Raw genomic sequence first — 14,247 nt, 5'->3', positions numbered from 1 at the left:
CAACGTGTACGGATCGGGGACACAAGGAGCTCTTTGAACAACAGCATTGTTGACAGCTTGCAGGTCTTGCACCATTCTCCAACCTACGGAGGGAGGAGCCTTTTTTACCGGAAAGATAGGTGTGTTACATGGTGAATCGGGGCAGGGGATCAAGACTCCTGCCTTCAATAGATCTTGTATTACCGGTCGGATCCCTTCCGTCGCATCGGGTCTCAAAGGGTACTGCCGGACACATGGGCGATATTCCGTTTTTGGTCTAATTTGCACTGGTAGGGCTCCTTTTACTAGCCCTACATCAGAGGGTCCTTGGGACCAGAGGGTAGGTGGAACTTCCACCAACCTCTGCTCATCCTCTGGATTCAATAAATATGATCATGCTGTCTGTTGAGGATTATCGCAATGGTCAACACTACTCCCTGCTTCCAAATCCGTTCTATGGAGAAGGAGTACACGGAATAGACCGGTGGAAGGACTGAAAAATTCTCCACTCCCTGGATGGGATTCAACCCAATCGGTTGCATTTATGCCCTCTTTGACCATAAACCCTAGGCTTTGCCAAGTCACGAGATATGGTTTGAAGAGGGACACATGGAAGGGAGTCCCAGTCCTATGTAATCTCTGAATTTCTGGAGGAACATGAGAGACCGCAATTGCAGCTCTATTTTTCCCATCATGGTAAATACAGTCTGCTACTGCAGATGTTGGGGTTACTTCCTCCAAGAGGCTCTCATAGTTACCGTCCGGTCCTGGAGTACCCTTGAACCACAATGTGACATGGAGATCTTCCGGTTCATGTGTTTGTTCAGGATGAGACAACAATGTTTCAGCAAACAACAGAACAGATGCACCAAAAGAGGTGGGGCTAGCATCTCGTAGTTTCAGAAAATAATAATAGTAGCAGTTTAGGGCGTAATTTGAGCCTAAAGTAAAGACCTGCAGCTGATGTTGTCGTTTTACTCGCAACAGTCCATTGTCCGACACTAGAGACAGTCCCAATGCAGTTAGACCATCTCGTCCGAGAAGATTAACCGGACATTGGGGCATCATCAATACAGAGATGCAACATGACTTCCCTTCTGGGTCCCGAATCCACACGGGTTGGGACACAGGGACAGCACATGTCTTCCCATTGGCTGCTCTTACCCAAAATGATTCATCACTGGGCTGTAACCCTACCGGCCATGAGCAACATGTTGTTTTACATGCGCCTGAATCGCATAGGAAAACAACATGCTTCCCATTCATCATTAAAGTCACTTCCAGTTTAGGTACATCACTCATCAGCAGATCTTGAAGGTTTAGATCTGCCTCAGGGACTAAAGGTCCCGTTGATGTTGCTTGTCGGGCGGTTAGTCATTGCGGATTCTGTGTTCTTTGTGGGCAGTCCTTGGCGAAATGTCCTAATTTGCCGCAAACCCAACACTCATTTGACCTTCCAGCCCAGGGCTTTGGGGGAGCTGACTGGCCTTGGCCCTGCCAATTTCCTTGCCTGTCCTGCTTCCATTGCCTCTGTGGGTTTGATTGAAAACGTCCTCGGGGTGGGCCTCTAAAACGGCCCCGCCCACGAGGTGGTCCGAATTTTCTGCCTTGAAAAAAGACTTGGCCTTCCTGCAATTCAGACTCATCAGAATAGAAGGTAGTCACCTGTTTCCTTTTTGGGGCTGCCTTTTTTGTTTTCAGATTTCTTTCTGCGTGTATGGCGTGGTCTACATACTCTTGTAACCCAGCTGTTGGGAGCGTTATCATGTGTTTGTCTACCCATGCTCGGATATCTGATCTGGAGTTGGCATGGAGTGCATTTTTCAATTGTTGTTCATACACGCTATCATTTTTCAGTGGTAGAAGACCACTGTGCACTTTAAAAACTTTTTCCATTCAATGTCGATAGTCTTCGAATGGTTCATCATCTTTCTGTTTTGTGCAATTTATTTCTGTGTAATTTGACTTCTGCTGGTATTTCTGCTTAATTCTCAGCAGTAGTGCGGCCAATCGATCTTCCAATTCCTGACTATCATGGGCTAATGGAGTGTGGTCTGCCTCTGCAGGATCCCAATCTCCTTTTACATCAGCCCAATCCTTTGTCACAGTTGCCATTATGACTTGTTGAACTTCATCCCCTCTAAGATTGTAGGATTTAACCAAAGCGGTTATGTCAATAATGTACTGGGCTACATCTTCTCGTGGGGGAGTTACACCTTCCACAGCTGCCTTAACGTCTGCTTGTGTCCAAGTTCGGTACACAAGAATAGTTCTTGGTCCTGACGTATGTGGATTTGCCACATGAATCATTGCATAGACTCCTGATCCACCTGGTTCCTGATCAGCCGGTGGGGCTGATGGTCCAGGTTGATTTTCTTCATCTTTTAGTGTTTTGGATCGTGTTCTCATGACGTGTTGTGTAGGGTCTACATATGATGGGGGTTGTCCCTGCGGTAAATCTGGATAGAGTTTATTCTCCTTTATTTCAGCTTCTGGCTGACTGTGTTTTGTAGTATCCAATTTTACTACCATTTCTACTTTTGGAGCCGCAGGCCCTGTCTCATTATCTTCTTGTCTGTGAAACATCACGTTCCCCTGCTCCTTCTTATCATTTACTGTTTCTTTCTGTCTTTCCTTTGCTTCTCTAAGGCCCTTCTTTCGTTTCTCAACTTCTCTTTCCCATGCTACAATTTCACCTTGACCTTCTTTTTCTTTCTTTTTCTCACTTGTTCCACACTTTTTCTCAATACTGTTCTTTAGTTTAGTTAATGACTCTTTCTGCAGGCGTCCATCAAATCCATGATCTTTTATCCACTTATCTAAGTGTTTTGTTGAATTTGGATCAATTTTATTCATGTATATCCAATCTTTTGTTTTTAGATCGTCCCAAGACTTAGGTCTCTCATTTTTACTGTTAGATTTTCCCATTTTGTGTTTTCAGTACGTTTTAGACCAGTGATGGTTTTGCCCCTACAGGGTCCTAATCCACTGGTGTTGTTACAATCACAGGGTAGTAATCAACTATTCTGAGAAGTGCGTTCCCTTTCGCCACCCCGGAGGGCACGGGAAGGCCTTGCCTTTGCTTCTTCTCAAAACTTACTACTTACTTTCCTGTGAGATTTTCATAGAGGGGAGTCGAAGTGACTCCACACTCTCACTCAGTCACTTTTATTACACTCACACACAGTTATTTTATTTATACAAATACATAGAAACACTTTTAATAACCGTACGCGTATTCTTAGGTCAGGGGAGCTCGCCCTCCCGTGGAATTTAACTAATGTCCTGCATTAGGGGACTCCACCATCCCTGCGAGGTTTAACTGCCTTTTCACTGTGCACTTATTTCCCTGTTTAACCATGACTTTCTGTCACTATTTCACTATTTCAACATTTCTATTTTACGCAGCCTACTGCCACCATTCACAACAACAATTTTATCAGAATCAAATTCTATACTCACACTCCGTCGGTCTCTTTCCCTCTCGGTGATCCCGTCAACCTTTCAGATCCCAGCCAACGGATTGAGCCAGTCCCGTCAAAGGGTCTGAGTTACCTTGGCCAAGGATTTCTCTGGTGTCGATCACGCTCACTGGATCCGTCAGGTCTGTTGGGATCCCGGACGAGCCCCCAGTCTTTGTCGGGTTTAGAATACTGTACCTTTGATAAGAGGAAGAGACAACCAGGCAATAAAACAAGTGAGAGATAGAATTCAATTTAAGCTCGCGAGGAGTGCAGTCAGGCTGTACACCAAAGCTACACTAAAGTCTGGCCTGCGCTCCCGCTCTTTTTATTTAGGACTTCCCTACATACATGGGCGGTACAGCTCCTGAGGGGAAGAGTGATAGCGCGTGAGCTGTTGCCGCAGAACTGCTGATTGCACAATACATTCAGGATGTTCAGAACCTTTTTAATCTTGGGCTCGGTTAAGATGTGTTTAAGACATCTAACGATTAATCACACTTCTTCTGACAAAAGGACTGATATATCACAATCACACTGTGGTTGGAACATTCAATTCTCTATTCTTTATCTTACTGCTCAGCTTCGGCTGCCTCCTGCATGAGTCATCTTCACATGTCCTAAAAAGAGCTTAGCGTGCACACAGAGATACCACAACTTGCAGAAACACGTCATGTCACATATCTTAAGTAACCTTCACCCATCACATCAGTACAATACACTTTATCAGAGCAGAGAGAACTACATTCTACCAGAGCAGAGAACACAAAACATGCATGATAAAATAAAACAGTGTATCTACAGAATAACTCCAACAGCCATTATGAAAAACTGCAGAATTTTTTATTTTTTAAAATTTAAATAGCATCAAACTCACAAGATGTGGTGTCACCAAATTCACTGCACACAACAGCCGTTGATTATACCAGAGCACTCAGTTTGGGAAAAAGTCATTTTCAAAAATTTTGGAGAATTTTTTATTGATTATATTTTCAATAGCATCAAAGTCATAAGGTGTAGTGACACACAATTTACTGTACACAACAGTAGTGTCCTGCTGATTATACTACAACACTCACTTTGGGAAAAAGTCATTTTCAAAAATTTTGGAGAATTTTTCATTGATTTTATTTTCAATAGCATCAAAGTCATAAGGTGTAGAGACACAAAATTTACTGTACATAACAGTAGTGCCCTGTTGATTATACTACAACACTCACTTTGGGAAAAAGTCATTTTAAAAAAAATTTTGGGAGAATTTTTTATTGTTTACATTTTCAATAGCATCAAAGTCATAAGGTGTGGTGTCGCCAAATTCACTGCACACAACAATGGTGTCCTGCTGATTATACTACAACACTCACTTTGGGAAAAGTAATTTAAAAAAAATTTTTAATTGATTATATTTTCAATAGCATCAAAGTCATAAGGTGTAGTGACACAAAATGTACTGCACACAACAGTGCTGTCATGCTGATTATACTACAACACTCACTTTTGGAAAGTCATTTTCAAACAATTTGGAGAATTTTTGATTGTTTAAATATTCAATAGCATCAAAGTCATAAGGTGTAGTGACACAAAATTTACTGCACACAACAGTGGTGTCCTGCTGATTATACTACAACACTCACTTTGGGAAAAAGTCATTTTCAAAAAGTTTGGAGAATTTTTGATTGATTATATTTTCAATAGCATCAAAGTCATAAGGTGTAGTGACACAAAATTTACTGCACACAGCAGTGGTGTCCTGCTGATTATACTACAACACTCACTTTGGGAAAAAGTCATTTTCAAAAATTTTGGAGAATTTTTCATTGTTTATATTTTCAATAGCATCAAAGTCATAAGGTGTAGTGACACAAAATTTACTGCACATAACAGTGGTGTCCTGCTGATTATACTACAACACTCACTTTGGGAAAAAGTAATTTTAAAAAAATTTTGGATAATTTTTCATTGATTATAATTTCAATAGCATCAAAGTCATAAGGTGTAGTGACACAAAATTTACTGCACACAACAGTGCTGTCATGCTGATTATACTACAACACTCACTTTGGGAAAAAGTCATTTTCAAAAATTTTGGAGAATTTTTCATTGATTTTATTTTCAATAGCATCAAAATCATAAGGTGTAGTGACACAAAATTTACTGTACATAACAGTAGTGTCCTGCTGATTATACTACAACACTCACTTTGGGAAAAAGTCATTTTAAAAAAAATTTTGGAGAATTTTTTATTGTTTAAATTTTCAATAGCATCAAAGTCATAAGGTGTGGTGTCACCAAATTCACTGCACACAACAATGGTGTCCTGCTGATTATACTACAACACTCACTTTGGGAAAAGTAATTAAAAAAAAATTTTTCATTGATTATATTTTCAATAGCATCAAAGTCATAAGGTGTAGTGACACAAAATTTACTGCACACAACAGTGCTGTCATGCTGATTATACTACAACACTCACTTTTGGAAAAAGTCATTTTCAAACAATTTGGAGAATTTTTGATTGTTTAAATATTCAATAGCATCAAAGTCATAAGGTGTAGTGACACAAAATTTACTGCACACAACAGTAGTGTCCTGCTGATTATACTACAACACTCACTTTGGGAAAAAGTCATTTTCAAAAATTTTGGAGAATTTTTCATTGTTTATATTTTCAATAGCATCAAAGTCATAAGGTGTAGTGACACAAAATTTACTGCACACAACAGTGGTGTCCTGCTGATTATACTACAACACTCACTTTGGGAAAAAGTAATTTTAAAAAATTTTGGAGAATTTTTGATTGATTATATTTTCAATAGCATCAAAGTCATAAGGTGTAGTGACACAAAATTTACTGCACACAACAGTGGTGTCCTGTTGATTATACTACAACACTCACTTTGGGAAAAAGTCATTTAAAAAAAAATTTTGGAGAATTTTTTATTGTTCATATTTTTAATAGCATCAAAGTCATAAGGTGTAGTGACACAAAATTTACTGCACACAACAGTGGTGTCATGCTGATTATACTACAACACTCACTTTGGGAAAAAGTAATTTTAAAAAATTTTGGAGAATTTTTGATTGATTATATTTTCAATAGCATCAAAGTCATAAGGTGTAGTGACACAAAATTTACTGCACACAACAGTAGTGTCCTGCTGATTATACTACAACACTCACTTTGGGAAAAAGTCATTTTCAAAAATTTTGGAGAATTTTTCATTGTTTATATTTTCAATAGCATCAAAGTCATAAGGTGTACTGACACAACATTTACTGCACACAACAGTGGTGTCCTGCTGATTATACTACAACACTCACTTTGGGAAAAAGTCATTTAAAAAAAAAATTGGAGAATTTTTTGTTTAAATTTTCAATAGCATCAAAGTCATAAGGTGTGGTGTCGCCAAATTCACTGCACACAACAATGGTGTCCTGCTGGTGATACTACAACACTCATTTTTGGAAAAAGTCATTTAAAAAAATTTTTGGAGAATTTTTTATTGTTTAAATTTTAAATAGCATCAAAATCATAAGGTGTAGTGACACAAAACTTACTGCACACAACAGTGGTGTCCTGCTGATTATACTACAATACTCACTTTGGGAAAAAGTCATTTTCAGAAATTTTGGAGAATTTTTCATTGATTATATTTTTAATAGCATCAAAGTCATAAGGTGTAGTGACACAAAATTTACTGCACACAACAGTGGTGTCATGCTGATTATATTACAATACTCACTTTGGGAAAAAGTCATTTTCAAAAATTTTTGAGAATTTTTCATTGTTTATATTTTCAATAGCATCAAAGTCATAAGGTGTAGTGACACAAAATTTACTGCACACAACTGTGGTGTCCTGCTGATTATATTACAATACTCACTTTGGGAAAAAGTCATTTTCAAAAATTTTGGAGAATTTCTGATTGTTTAACTTTTCAATAGCATCAAAGTCATAAGGTGTAGTGACACAAAATTTACTGCACACAACAGTGGTGTCCTGCTGATTATACTACAACACTCACTTTTGGAAAAAGTCATTTTCAAAAATTTTGGAGATTTTTTTATTGTTTATATTTTCAATAGCATCAAAGGCATAAGGTGTAGTGACACAAAATTTACTGCACACAACAGTGGTGTCATGCTGATTATACTACAACACTCACTTTGGGAAAAAGGCATTTTCAAACATTTTGGAGAATTTTTCATTGATTATATTTTCAATAGCATCAAAGTCATAAGGTGTAGTGACACAAAATTTACTGCACACAACAGTGGTGTCCTGCTGATTATACTACAACACTCACTTTGGGAAAAAGTAATTTTAAAAAATTTTGGAGAATTTTTGATTGATTATATTTTCAATAGCATCAAAGTCATAAGGTGTAGTGACACAAAATTTACTGCACACAACAGTAGTGTCCTGCTGATTATACTACAACACTCACTTTGGGAAAAAGTCATTTTCAAAAATTTTGGAGAATTTTTCATTGTTTATATTTTCAATAGCATCAAAGTCATAAGGTGTACTGACACAACATTTACTGCACACAACAGTGGTGTCCTGCTGATTATACTACAACACTCACTTTGGGAAAAAGTCATTTAAAAAAAAAATTGGAGAATTTTTTGTTTAAATTTTCAATAGCATCAAAGTCATAAGGTGTGGTGTCGCCAAATTCACTGCACACAACAATGGTGTCCTGCTGGTGATACTACAACACTCATTTTTGGAAAAAGTCATTTAAAAAAATTTTTGGAGAATTTTTTATTGTTTAAATTTTAAATAGCATCAAAATCATAAGGTGTAGTGACACAAAACTTACTGCACACAACAGTGGTGTCCTGCTGATTATACTACAATACTCACTTTGGGAAAAAGTCATTTTCAGAAATTTTGGAGAATTTTTCATTGATTATATTTTTAATAGCATCAAAGTCATAAGGTGTAGTGACACAAAATTTACTGCACACAACAGTGGTGTCATGCTGATTATATTACAATACTCACTTTGGGAAAAAGTCATTTTCAAAAATTTTTGAGAATTTTTCATTGTTTATATTTTCAATAGCATCAAAGTCATAAGGTGTAGTGACACAAAATTTACTGCACACAACTGTGGTGTCCTGCTGATTATATTACAATACTCACTTTGGGAAAAAGTCATTTTCAAAAATTTTGGAGAATTTCTGATTGTTTAACTTTTCAATAGCATCAAAGTCATAAGGTGTAGTGACACAAAATTTACTGCACACAACAGTGGTGTCCTGCTGATTATACTACAACACTCACTTTTGGAAAAAGTCATTTTCAAAAATTTTGGAGATTTTTTTATTGTTTATATTTTCAATAGCATCAAAGGCATAAGGTGTAGTGACACAAAGTTTACTGCACACAGCAGTGGTGTCCTGCTGATTATACTACAGGACTCAGTTTGGAAAAAAGTAATTTAAAAAAATTGGGGGGGATTTTTCACTATTTAAATTTTCAATAACATCAAAGTCATAAAGTGTAGTGACACAAAGTTTACTACACACAGCAGTGGTGTCCTGCTGATTATACTACAACACTCACTTTGGGAAAAAGTCATTTTCAAAAATTTTGGAGAATTTTTCATTGTTTATATTTTCAATAGCATCAAAGTCATAAGGTGTAGTGACACAAAATTTACTGCACACAACAGTGGTGTCCTGCTGATTATACTACAACACTCACTTTGGGAAAAAGTGGTGTCCTGCTGATTATACTACAACACTCACTTTGGGAAAAAGTCATTTAAAAAAAAATGGAGATTTTTTTATTGTTTAAATTTTAAATAGCATCAAAATCATAAGGTGTAGTGACACAAAACTTACTGCACACAACAGTGGTGTCCTGCTGATTATACTACAACACTCACTTTGGGGAAAAAAATTTAAAAAAATTTTGAAGAATTTCTGATTGTTTAAATTTTCAATAGCATCAAAGTCATAAGGTGCAGTGACACAAAATTTACTGCACACAACAGTGGTGTCCTGCTGATTATACTACAACACTCACTTTTGGAAAAAGTCATTTTCAAAACATTTTGGAGAATTTTTTATTGTTTATATTTTCAATAGCATCAAAGGCATAAGGTGTAGTGACACAAAGTTTACTGCACACAGCAGTGGTGTCCTGCTGATTATACTACAACACTCACTTTGGGAAAAAGTAATTTTCAAAAATTTTGGAGAATTTTTTATTGTTTAAATTTTAAATAGCATCACAATCATAAGGTGTAGTGACACAAAACTTACTGCACACAACAGTGGTGTCGTGCTGATTATACTACAACACTCACTTTGGGAAAAAGTAATTTTAAAAAATTTTGGAGAATTTCTGATTGTTTAAATTTTCAATAGCATCAAAGTCATAAGGTGTAGTGACACAAAATTTACTGCACACAACAGTGGTGTCCTGCTGATTATACTACAGGACTCAGTTTGGAAAAAAGTAATTTTAAAAAATTTGGGGGGATTTTTCACTATTTAAATTTTCAATAACATCAAAGTCATAAAGTGTAGTGACACAAAGTTTACTGCACACAGCAGTGGTGTCCTGCTGATTATACTACAGGACTCAGTTTGGAAAAAAGTAATTTTAAAAAATTTGGGGGGATTTTTCACTATTTAAATTTTCAATAACATCAAAGTCATAAAGTGTAGTGACAAAGTTTACTGCACACAGCAGTGGTGTCCTGCTGATTATACTACAGGACTCAGTTTGGAAAAAAGTAATTTTAAAAAATTTGGGGGGATTTTTCACTATTTAAATTTTCAATAACATCAAAGTCATAAAGTGTAGTGACACAAAATTTACTGCAAACAACAGTGGTGTCCTGCTAGTTATACTACAATACTCAGTTTGGAAAAATATCATTGTTTAAAATTTGAGAGATTTGTTGTTTAAATTTACAATTGTGTCAGTGTTGGAAGGTGTAATGACACAAAATTTCCTGCACGTCTGCTTAGATTAGATAGAACTTTTTGTGATCTCTTAGGAAAACTCCCTCAGGGAAACCGAGGTTCCAGCAGCATTGTATAGCATCACACAGGGTAAGAAGCACACAAAGTATCAAAAGTGAAAGTAAAAAAAACAGTTTGTAAATATAAATATAAATACCAGACATACAGATCAATACTGGTTTACTGGCTCCTACTGTTTCTCTCCTTCCCATCATCGGTCTTCCTGTTACTCCTCCTCCCCCAGTGAGGAGTTCTCCAGTCTGATTGCATGAGGGACAAAGGAGTTTTTCAGTCTGTTGGACCTGCACTTAAGAAGGAGCAGTCTGTGGCTGAAGAGGCTCCTCTGGTTACTAATGACGGTGTGCAGAAAGTGACTGACATCTTCCATAATATCCAGCAGTTTGTCCAGTGTTCTCTTCTCTGCCAGCATCACCAGAGAGCCTAGCTTCATGCCAACCACAGAGTCAGTCCACCTGGTCAGTTTGTCCAGCTTCTTGGATATGCTGCGCTCCCCGAGCACACCAAAGTTTAAAAGAGGACGGTGGCTACTATGGACTGGTAGAACATCCACAGGAGTTTCCTGTTAAACGGCTGCAGCCTCTTCAGAAAGTCCAGCTTGTTCTGTCCCTTCCTGTACAGGTGGTTGGTGTGGTTTGTCCAGTCCAGTTTGATGTCCAGCCACAGCCTGAGATACTTCTAGGAATCCACAGCCTCCACCTCAGCTCCCTGGATCAGAACTGGTTGTGGATTTGGTCTGGACTTCCAAAAGTCAATGACCAGCTCCTTTGTCTTTTAGGTTTTGAGTTGTAGATGGTTTCTGTCGCACCAGGCAGCAAAGTCCTTCACTAGGCTCCTGTACTCCTCCTCTCTGTCATCCCTGATGCATCCAACAATGGTTTTGTCATATATGAATTTCTGAATGTGACACAACTCAGAGTTGTAGCAGAAGTCTAAGGTCTACAGGGTGAAGAGAAGAAGGGCCAGCACCGTGCTCTGGGGTGTGCTGGTGCTGTCAATTACAATGTCAGATATGGTGTCCCTCAGCCTGACATACTGTCTGTCTGTGAGGTAGCTGGAGATCCAAGTGACCAGGCAGGGGTCCACTCACATCCTGTTCAGTTTGTCCTGGAGCACAACGGGCTGGATGGTGTTGAAGGAACTCGAGAAGTCCAGGAAGAGAATCCTCACTGTGCCATTTCCCATTATCCAGGTGTGAGTGGACTTGTAGCAGGTAGAGGATGGCATCCTCCACACCAACAACTGCACTATATGCAAACTGCAGACAGTCATGGGTGTGTTAGACCTGGGGTTTGAGGGAGTCGAGGAAGAACCGCTCCAACTTCATCAGGTGTGGAGTGAGTGCCACTGGTTGGAAGTCATTCAGCTGGCTGGGCTGGTTCTTCTAAAGAACTGGAAGGATGCATGAAGTCTAACTGAGGGTGGGCACTCTCCCTCACTGCAGGCTAGGGAGAAGATATGTCATAGCGGTTCTCCCAGTTCAGTTGCGTAGGTCTTCAGTAGTCGGGGACACACCTTGCGTGGGCCTGCCGCTTTCATGGGATGAAGTTTCCTTGGCTGTTCTCTGACTTGGTCCACAGTGATTTGTGAAGGAGGTTGTGTTGAGATGGGGGAGGTGTCAACCACATCAGCGGTGTCCTGCTAGTTATACTACAGCACTTTTATAAGCTGTAGGGTGATGTAAACATCAGCACATATATACTCCATATCATGCTGTTTACACTACAACACGGCTTGGAGATTTTGGCTTTCACTCAATGCTGAGGAAGTCTTTATACCTACCAAAAAGGAAACATCATTTCTGTGTCATCACCTTTTAGTAGCAGTGCTCAGTTTGAACAGCAGGGGTCTCTTTTATTTAGTTCATTAATTGTCATAAATTATTACTATATTTCAAAAGTGAGTGCTGTAGTATAATCAGCAGGACACAGCTGTTGTGTGCAGTAAATTCTGTGTCTCTACACCTTATGACTTTGATGCTATTGAAAATATAATCAATGAAAAATTCTCCAAATTTTTTTAAAATTACTTTTTCCCAAACTGAGTGCTCTGGTATAATCAACAGGACATGGCTGTTGTGTGCAGTGAATTTGGCGACACCACACCTTATGACTTTGATGCTATTGAAAATGTAAACAATCAAAAATTCTCCAAATTTTTTTAAAATGACTGTTTCTTAAAGTTAGTGTTGTAGTATAATCAGCAGGACACCACTGTTGTGTGCAGTAAATCTTGTGTCACTACACCTTATGACTTTGATGCTATTGAAAATTTAAACAATCAAAAATTCTCCAAATTTTTTTGAAATGACTTTTTCCCAAAGTGAGTGTTGTAGTATAATCAACAGGACACCACTGTTGTGTGCAGTAAAATTTGTGTCACTACACCTTATGACTTTGATGCTATTGAAAATTTAAACAATAAAAAATTCTCCAATTTTTTTTAAAATGACTGTTTCTTAAAGTTAGTGTTGCAGTATAATCAGCATGACACCACTGTTGTGGGCAGTAAATCTTGTGTCACTACACCTTATGACTTTGATGCTATTGAAAATTTAAACAATCAAAAATTCTCCAAAATTGTTGAAAATGACTTTTTCCCAAAGTGAGTGCTGTAGTATAATCAGCAGGACACGGCTGATGTGTGCAGTGAATTTGGTGACACCACACCTTATGACTTTGATGCTATTGAAAATATAAACAATCAAAAATTCACCAAAATTTTTGAAAATGACTTTTTCCAAAAGTGAGCATTGTAGTATAATCAGCAGGACACCACTGTTGTGTGCAGTAAATTTTGTGTCACTACACCTTATGACTTTGATGCAATTGAAAATTTAAGCAATCAAAAATTCTCCAAATTTTTTTTAAATGACTTTTTCCCAAAGTGAGTGTTGTAGTATAATCAGCAGGACACCACTGTTGTGTGCAGTAAAATTTGTGTCACTACACCTTATGACTTTGATGCTATTGAAAATTTAAACAATCAAAAATTCTCCAAAATTTTTTAAAATTACTTTTTCCCAAACTGAGTGCTCTGGTATAATCAACAGGACATGGCTGTTGTGTGCAGTGAATTTGGCGACACCACACCTTATGAATTTGATGCTATTGAAAATTTAAACAATCAAAAATTCTCCAAATTTTTTTAAAATGACTGTTTCTTAAAGTTAGTGTTGTAGTATAATCAGCATGACACCACTGTTGTGGGCAGTAAATCTTGTGTCACTACACCTTATGACTTTGATGCTATTGAAAATGTAAACAATCAAAAATTCTCCAAATTTTTTTAAAATGACTGTTTCTTAAAGTTAGTGTTGTAGTATAATCAGCAGGACACCACTGTTGTGTGCAGTAAATCTTGTGTCACTACACCTTATGACTTTGATGCTATTGAAAATTTAAACAATCAAAAATTCTCCAAATTTTTTTTAAATGACTTTTTCCCAAAGTGAGTGTTAAAGATTTTGTATATATATATATATTTTTATCACTGTTAAACATTTGTTCCTTTGTCTCTGTTCTGATGAAATATTATTGAGCTGTTTTGCACCTGTCTTAACGCAACCCTGAGAATGTACTTGTTATTATTACACTAATAGCACAACTTTGTTTTTGTAGCCACTAACGACTGGGAGTGAAGAGCTGGAGGTTATTTTGACCTTTATGCTGTACAAATGCTTTGCTTACTGTACAAACCAGGACACTCCAAGCTTTTGCAGAACAGATGATAAGTGCAAACAGAGGAGCCTGCAAGAACGGGATGTGCTGACCTTCAATGATAAGATTAAACAAAAGGAATC

This window comes from Thalassophryne amazonica, chromosome 3 (assembly GCF_902500255.1).
Source record: "Thalassophryne amazonica chromosome 3, fThaAma1.1, whole genome shotgun sequence".
In the NCBI taxonomy this organism is placed as follows: domain Eukaryota; kingdom Metazoa; phylum Chordata; class Actinopteri; order Batrachoidiformes; family Batrachoididae; genus Thalassophryne; species Thalassophryne amazonica.
Note: the sequence above shows the minus strand (reverse complement) of the source record.